The sequence below is a fragment of the Mixophyes fleayi genome, chromosome 1 (genome assembly GCF_038048845.1).
Source record: "Mixophyes fleayi isolate aMixFle1 chromosome 1, aMixFle1.hap1, whole genome shotgun sequence".
NCBI lineage: Eukaryota > Metazoa > Chordata > Amphibia > Anura > Limnodynastidae > Mixophyes > Mixophyes fleayi.
Genome location: NC_134402.1, coordinates 259,985,598 through 259,994,380, shown reverse-complemented (window position 1 = coordinate 259,994,380; position 8,783 = coordinate 259,985,598). Strand labels below are relative to the sequence as shown.

General features: G+C 44.4%; 1 pseudogene; it reads left to right on the top strand.

The window, feature by feature from the left end:
• The first annotated feature begins 1,657 nt into the window (after window positions 1-1,657).
• On the top strand, window positions 1,658-6,870 carry LOC142107851 (kinesin-like protein KIF11; annotated as a pseudogene).
• The last annotated feature ends 1,913 nt before the right edge of the window (window positions 6,871-8,783 follow it).

Sequence of the window (8,783 nt, the reverse complement as noted above, 5' to 3'; positions counted from 1 at the left end):
CTCTTTTTTGTTTTGTTTTTTAAACTCTTTATTTGAAGAGGAAATAACTGGAGAAATACAAACATATTGAACTCAAGAATATTAATATACAAGGTGTCTCCTCCATGTTTTATACATTATATCAATGGGGTAGGGGGGGAGAGGGAGGGAGAGAGAGGGAGAAGGGGAGGGAGAAAGGTACAAAGGTACAAATTCTATTGACGATATTGCTAATAAGTATACATGGAACATGACTAGGAGAAACTAAACCAAACAATTAAATAGGCAAATAAATACCAGACAGGTGTTACTCACCAACAGTGCGCCGTACCCAGCCCAGAGGATCCAGAGGCGGCCCAAGAACTATACTACAACTACAGGAGAAGGAGCCATACTGGATAGACAACTACGGCTTTCTAGCAAATACCACGGGGCCCACACCCTGTCGAAATTGTGTGATTTATCGTGCAGTTAGTACGTTATACTCTCCATGCTTGCGACATGCCAAATGTAAGACCGCAGTTCCTGCAGGGAGGGTGCATTGGGGTCTTTCCAATGCTTTGCTATTAGGGAGTTAGCAGCTGTCAGTATATGTGAGATAAGCTTGTTAGAAGGCACGCTCTCATCAGGTATATGACGGGAGAGAAGGAATGACCAGGGGTCCTTATTTATCTATTGTTCTGACACAGAGTTTATAAGTGTAAGGACCATGTTCCAGAAGGGAACTATACGAGGGCAGGTCCACCAAATATGTAGCATCGTGCCTCTCAGGCCACATTCCCGCCAGCAGCTCGGAGTGGCCGTGGGAAACATTTTGGACAGCTTGTCTGGGGTATAGTACCACCTATAGTACAATTTGTAGGCAGTTTCCTTAATTAATGTAGAAATCGAGCTCTTGGCAATCGCCTCCCTGATCTCCTCCGAGCAAGAGTCATCTGGAGGAGGTCCCAGGTCATTCTCCCATTCCCGCTCATGCCTGCCTGGCGTGTCAAAAGTATATTCTATAAGCCAATTATAGATCTCAGAGATCATCCCTTTGGTGAGTGGGGAGTGTAGACACATATGCTCAAAAGAGGTAAGAGTCCAGAGAGCATCAGGGGAGGGCAAGGACATGACGAAGTGTCGATCCTGGAAGTATTCAAAGAACAGCGGGCGGAGAAGTTCAAACCTATGGTAAAGCGCCGACATAGAGGCCCAATTTCGATCAACTGCCAGGTCCGAGACCACCCATAGCCCCGCACTTATCCAGTGTTTAAATTGCTGTGTCGAGTTACCAGGAGGAAAGTGAGGATTGCTCCAGAGAGGAGTCAGAGGTGAAATGATGGATGACAATTTGCATTTGGCCCGGCATGAGTGCCTTAGGGACATACAAAATTTGAGAGATTGAAGAGAGGAGGCTGCTGGTGGTCTGTCTATATTAGAAAGGCCCCAAAGTGATGCCATAGAAGGAGCCCCAAAGAAGTGGGTCTCCAAGTCCACCCACGCTATAGACTGGTAGGGGACATAGGTAACCGCTACTTGAGTTAAATGGGATGCCAAATAATAAAATTTAATGTCTGTGTGTCATTTAAAGTGTAGAGGAAGCTGCCGGCTGTGCTGTGTAACGTTCCCGAGCAGAGTCGGCTGTAATCACTGCTACCCGGAGACACCAGCAGGTCACATCTGAGTAGCAATTTCCTTCCAAACTTCAGTCATGTCACACAAAAAAGAAGATAAGGGGAAGAATATCCAGGTTGTTGTAAGATGCAGACCTTTCAATCAGTTAGAGTGGAAGGCGAACTCCCATTCAGTGTTAGAATTTGACGCCTAACGGAAAGAAGTTTCTGTTCGGACTGGAGGATTAAATGACAAACTGGGGAAGAAAAACTACATGTTTGACATGGTATTTGGCCCATCTGCTAAACAAATCGAAGTGTATAGAAGTGTTGTGTGTCCGATCTTGGATTATTATTATTATTATTATTATTATTATTTTTTATTTATAGTGCGCCACTAGGTATCCGTAGCGCCGTACAGGGACAGACAGAAACACGATACAGGGTGAGACAGCACAGCATGGATGAAGTTATTATGGGGTATAATTGTACCATTTTTGCGTATAGGCAGACTGGCACCAGGAAAACATTCACTATGGAGGGGGAGAGAACGGCTGATTGAGAATTTACTTGGGAACAGGACCCTCTAGCAGGTATCATTCCTCGGACTCTTCATCAGACCTTTGAAAAGCTTTCAGAGAATGGCACTGAGTTCTCAGTGAAAGACTCTTTGCTGGAAATCTACAATGAGAAGTTGTTTGGTCTAAGTCCAGCTCCGGATGTCGGGGAAAGACTGCAAATGTTTGACGATCCCCGGAAAAACAAGGGAGGAGTGATAATCAAGGGTCTGGAAAAAGTGACCGTACACAACAAGGATGAAGTTTACCATATCTTGGGCGGCCAAGAGGAAAACTGTTTCCACGCTAATGAATGCCTACTCCAGTCGATCTAATTCAGTGTTTTTTAGTCACAATCCACATGAAGGAAACTACAGTTGATGGTGAAGAGCTGGTTAAAATTGGGAAGCTGAATCTGGTGGATTTGGCCAGCAGTGAGAACATTGGCCGCTCTGGGGCTGTGGACAAGAGAGCCCGGGAAGCTGGAAAGATCAACCAGTCTCTGCTGACTTTGGGTCGGGTGATCACTGCCCTGGTAAAGAGAGCTCCACACATCCCATACAGAGAGTCTAAGCTCTCCAGAATCCTGCAGGACTCTCTTGGAGGGAGAACAAAAACCTCCATCATCGCCACCGTTTCTCCAGCCTCAATAAATCTGGAGAAAACTGTGAGCACTTTGCAATATACAAACCGTGCAAAGAATATCGTGAATAAACATGAAGTTAATCAGAAACTGACCAAACGGGCACTAGTTTACCTCTCCTCTGAAAACTACGAGCAGCTGCAGGGGAAGATTCTGTGCCAAGAAGAGCAGGTTACAGATTTCACAGAAAAAATTGGTGCCCTGGAGAAGGAGCTGAAATGGATCACAGAGCTGTTCATGGAGAGTAAGAAGGAGCTGGAGGAATGTAGCTCAGTGCTACAAACTAAGGAGAAAGAGCTGGAGGAGACCCAGAAGACCCTGCAGGTTTCTAAAATACAGCTGGCCCAGGAAGTGTTTGTGGTGTCTGCACTAGAGACCACAGAGAAGAAACTTCACAATACAGCGAGCCAGTTACTCGGCACATTTCAAGAAACCAAAATAGACGTTTCTGGTCTCCATGCTAAACTGGATCGCAAGAAGGGGGTGGAGCAACACAACACCCAGGTCCATGGGACATTTTCAGAACAAATGAATGAACTGTTTAGTAATTTTCAGAGATCTGCGGAGGAGTACAGTGCCAAGCAGCAGGGAATGCTGGACGTCTACACCAGCTCTATAGATGATCACCTGTCGGCCAGTTCTTCAGGATTACGGACCACTGCCAGTGCTGTGACCATATCCTTTAATAGTATTCAAGAAACTGTATCCAGACAAGTGGCTCAGAGCACCGATGAAATATTAAAGCAGGAGGGTCTGTCCTCCCAAGCTAAGGCTGATCTGCAGAAACTAATGGCTGAACTCCGGTCTGCACTGCAGAAATCTCTGATAACTGATTTGCTGCCAATTACAACTTCTGTTTTGGATCTGAATTCTAAGCTGAGTCGATGCTTGCAGAATTTCTCTGCTGTTGCTGACAAGGTTAATTCCCATTAAGAAGAAATGAACGTGTTTTTCACTGATCACTCCATGATGCTACACAAGTTGCGTCTGGATTCCACATCGGCCCTGTCCAATATTCAGACAGAGTGTCAGCTTCTGGAAGAGGAGCTCCAGGCTGCTGAGACTCTGCAATTATCGGGAGTGAATGTGCTACAAAACCATCTGAATTTGCTTGCTATGAAAACAAATTAGAGCTTTAAAGGACTTCGTGCTAAAAGAGAGAACCTATAGCAATCATTGGGTTTCTTGCAGCAAGATCTGGATAATGTTACCTCGGAAGCCATTGAGCGTACATCCACCCATCACAAGATTTTTGGGGACTGGTGTGGAGATGTAGTGAGTGAGATCGGGCAACTAGCAGCATCAAACATGAGCACTGTGGAAGAATCCACAAGGCAGTGCGAGAAGCTCGGCAGTAGCATCACTGCGGTATCTCAGGAAAGCGAGAGCTGGTGGGAAGTTACCAGCAACACAATGACTTCCATCTCTGAACAACAGGAGAGTTACTTACAAATGACCAAAACACAGCTTTAAGGCCTCCAAAAGGATGTAGAGGACGGCTGTAGTTCCTCAGTTGTGCAGGTTACAGAGATGGTGAACCAGCAGTGTGACGCACAGTACAAGGCCTTGGTTGGTTTGGTGGAACAGGTCAAGGATGATCAGGAAAAGATTAAAGCGCAGAAGCTGGAGCTTCAACAGCAGACACAGGTTGGCCTAAATAAAGTATATTCTTACATTAAGGAAGAGCTGGAAATATCAACCAGTCTCTGCAGACTTTGTGCCGGGTGATCACTGCCCTGGTAGAGAGAGCTCCACACATCCCATACAGAGAGTCTAAGCTCTCCAGGATCCTGCAGGACTCTCTTGGAGGGAGAACAAAAACCTCCATCATCGCCACCGTTTCTCCAGCCTCAATAAATCTGGAGGAAACTGTGAGCACTTTGGAATATGCAAACCGTGCAAAGATTATCATGAATAAACCTGAAGTTAATCAGAAACTGACCAAACGGGCACTAATCAAGGAATACACTGAGGAGATTGAACGGTTGAAGAGAGATCTCGCTGCAGCCAGAGAAAAGCATGGAGTTTACCTCTCCTCTGAAAACTACGAGCAGCTGCAGGGGAAGATTCTGTGCCAAGAAGAGCAGGTTACAGATTTCACAGAAAAAATTGGTGCCCTGGAGAAGGAGCTGAAACGGATCACAGAGCTGTTCATGGAGAGTAAGAAGGAGCTGGAGGAATGTAGCTCAGTGCTACAAACTAAGGAGAAAGAGCTGGAGGAGACCCAGAAGACCTTGCAGGTTTCTAAAATACAGCTGGCCCAGGAAGTGTTTGTGGTGTCTGCACTAGAGACCACAGAGAAGAAACTTCACAATACAGCGAGCCAGTTACTCGGCACATTTCAAGAAACCAAAACAGACGTTTCTGGTCTCCATGCTAAACTGGATCGCAAGAAGGGGGTGGAGCAACACAACACCCAGGTCCATGGGACATTTTCAGAACAAATGAATGAACTGTTTAGTAATTTTCAGAGATCTGCGGAGGAGTACAGTGCCAAGCAGCAGGGAATGCTGGACGTCTACACCAGCTCTATAGATGATCACCTGTCGGCCAGTTCTTCAGGATTACGGACCACTGCCAGTGCTGTGACCATATCCTTTAATAGTATTCAAGAAACTGTATCCAGACAAGTGGCTCAGAGCACCGATGAAATATTAAAGCAGGAGGGTCTGTCCTCCCAAGCTAAGGCTGATCTGCAGAAACTAATGGCTGAACTCCGGTCTGCACTGCAGAAATCTCTGATAACTGATTTGCTGCCAATTACAACTTCTGTTTTGGATCTGAATTCTAAGCTGAGTCGATGCTTGCAGAATTTCTCTGCTGTTGCTGACAAGGTTAATTCCCATTAAGAAGAAATGAACGTGTTTTTCACTGATCACTCCATGATGCTACACAAGTTGCGTCTGGATTCCACATCGGCCCTGTCCAATATTCAGACAGAGTGTCAGCTTCTGGAAGAGGAGCTCCAGGCTGCTGAGACTCTGCAATTATCGGGAGTGAATGTGCTACAAAACCATCTGAATTTGCTTTCTATGAAAACAAATTAGAGCTTTAAAGGACTTCGTGCTAAAAGAGAGAACCTACAGCAATCATCGGGTTTCTTGCAGCAAGATCTGGATAATGTTACCTCGGAAGCCATTGAGCGTACATCCACCCATCACAAGACTTTTGGGGACTGGTGTGAAGATGTAGTGAGTGAGATCGGGCAACTAGCAGCATCAAACATGAGCACTGTAGAAGAATCCACAAGGCAGTGCGAGAAGCTCGGCAGTAGCATCACTGCGGTATCTCAGGAAAGCGAGAGCTGGTGGGAAGTTACCAGCAACACAATGACTTCCATCTCTAAACAACAGGAGAGTTACTTACACATGACCAAAACACAGCTTCAAGGCCTCCAAAAGGATGTAGAGGACGGCTGTAGTTCCTCAGTTGTGCAGGTTACAGAGATGGTGAACCAGCAGTGTGACGCACAGTACAAGGCCTTGGTTGGTTTGGTGGAACAGGTCAAGGATGATCAGGAAAAGATTAAAGCGCAGAAGCTGGAGCTTCAACAGCAGACACAGGTTGGCCTAAATAAAGTATATTCTTACATTAAGGAAGAGCTTAGAAACGACGTCCCGACAGGTACCACCCCACAGAGGAAAGATTATATTTTCCACTCTTTGCTTATAAAGACGAAGCCGCGGGAAGTTCTTCTAGAACAGTATAGGATACAGCAGGAAGAGTTTCAGATTGCTATGTCCATTGTCTCTATAGTGGAAGAGTCCGTGGAACAGGAATCTCTGGAAGATGAACCAACTGTTAATGAAAGTATCATGAGTGACATATCTATTGTAGATCTCAACGTTGTTTGCCAAGAAAATCAGGGAGTTCCCTTTTTCCAGCAAAAGAAAGGACAGAGAAAAGATAAAGAAAACAAAGCAAATTCAACATTTTTGGAGCGATCGAAAATCACAGAAGATGGAGAACAATCTCTTCCCAAATCCAAACTGCCTCTGAGAATCCAGAACTGAGCTGTGGTCCTTGCTGTGTGTACACTCTATCCCGCCTCACGGAGAACTCTTTTTATAATTTTAAGTCCTTTGCATGTGTCTGTGCAGTTTTGCAAATTGTTTATTTTAATACTTCTGGACTGTATATCTTTTTGTGTGTCAATGTCAGTGTTTTGCTTTTAATATATATGGCAGAACATTAAACCTCACAAGTTAACTTTTGGCAGCTGAAAAAACAATTCTGCAATAAATTAGTTTTTTATATTTTTGCTGAATAAAAAATAAATAAATTAATGTCTGGAAAGCCTCTACTTCCCCGGGCCCTGGGCTTCTTGAGCACTGCTACAGAAACTCTAGGAGGCTTGGCACGCCATACAAACTTTAGGAAGGAAGAATGAAAAATCCTGAAACACAGAGTCAGGTACCTTCACTGGAAGAGTCTGAAAAAGATATAGAAGTTTGGGGATCAAATTTATCTTAATAACGATGATCCTCCCCAGCCATTATATGATGTAGCTCTTCCACATCTCTAGGTCTTGTTTGATTTTAGTCAGGAGGGGAGGAAAATTTTCCCGGTATAACCTATCATAGGTCGAAGTGATATAGACTCCAAGATACTTTATCTTAGTCGCTTGGCAGCGTAGGGCAAAATTGGTCTGTAAACTAGTCCTAAGGGAAGGGGAGGCATGGAGGAGCATGGCCTCTGATTTAGTAAAATTAATTTTATAACCTGAGAGGAGGCCATACTCGTCCATAAGTTTGTACAAGGCGGGTAGAGATACCTGAGGGTTCGTCAAGGAGAGGAGTATGTCGTCAGCAAAGAGGGAGACCTTAAATTCCCGTGCTCCCACCGTCACACCTGAGATCAACGCCGTCTGTCTGATCATTGCCGCCAAGGGTTCTACAACTAACGCAAAAATTAAGGGCGATAAGGGACAGCCCTGTCGCGTCCCATTGGAAAGGGAGAGAGGGTCAGATAAAGAGAGCCATTAACCAGGACCCTTGCAGTGGGAGAGTTGTAGAGGGCAGACTCTCTGATCAGGAATTCAGCTGAGAAGCCGTACGCCTTCAGGACATGGATCATAAAGTCCCATGAAATTTGGTCGAACGCCATCTCGGCATCCAAGGAGAGCAACATGGCCGGGAGGCGTCTCTGGTTACTTCTGACCTCTTTTAAAACCTACTATATCAGGGTTCTGTCAAATTCTGACAGCCAGTGGTTCCATAATAAGAGTGAAAATAAGTGGCGTAAGGTAGCATCCTCGCAGATGTCATTTAATGTTCTAAAGTGGGCGGTGAAAGAGTTTTTCACTAGGTAATGGGTGTCAATAAAGGACAGTAATCCCAGGTAGAAAGTCTTCTTTTAATTCAAAGGATTCACAGCCTCTCATCATGAAGGACAAATTAAGGGCATTAAGAAAGGAAATGGGATCTTAGTGGTATTACTTTGATGTACCAGATCAACAGTTCTCCTGGTTTTGTATAGGCTCTGATGGCCTGCTACAAACCCAATGTGGTCTGCAAGTATACAAGGGAGCCATACATTGGCAAGTATTTTTTGCAAATAATTTTCAGGAGAGAAATTGATCGGTAGTTTCCACAACATACGAGATCTTTGTCTTTCTTATCTATCACTAAAACTGTGGTCTGTGAGTTTTGGTGAATATAATCTTTTTTTTTATTATAGAAAAGGGCAGGGAAGCTGTCAGGACCAAGGGCTGAAGCAAATTTCATTGGATGCATGGTTGACAGAACTTCTTTCTCTGTTATTGGGGAATTAAGCATTTCAACAGCTGATCAGTTCAATTTAGAGGGTTTATAAGTAGCAAGATAATCAACAATGTTTTTATATAATATTGGACAAGATCTCATTGAATGGACAGTTTGTAGAGATTATTCTAGGGATCATAAACTAGATGACTTTGTTGGCTTTTAACCAATGGCACTGCGTGTTTGTTGGAGTCTACTTGCTTATAGGGAATCCCCTTTGTCATTCTCATAAAACTTTTGATTAAGT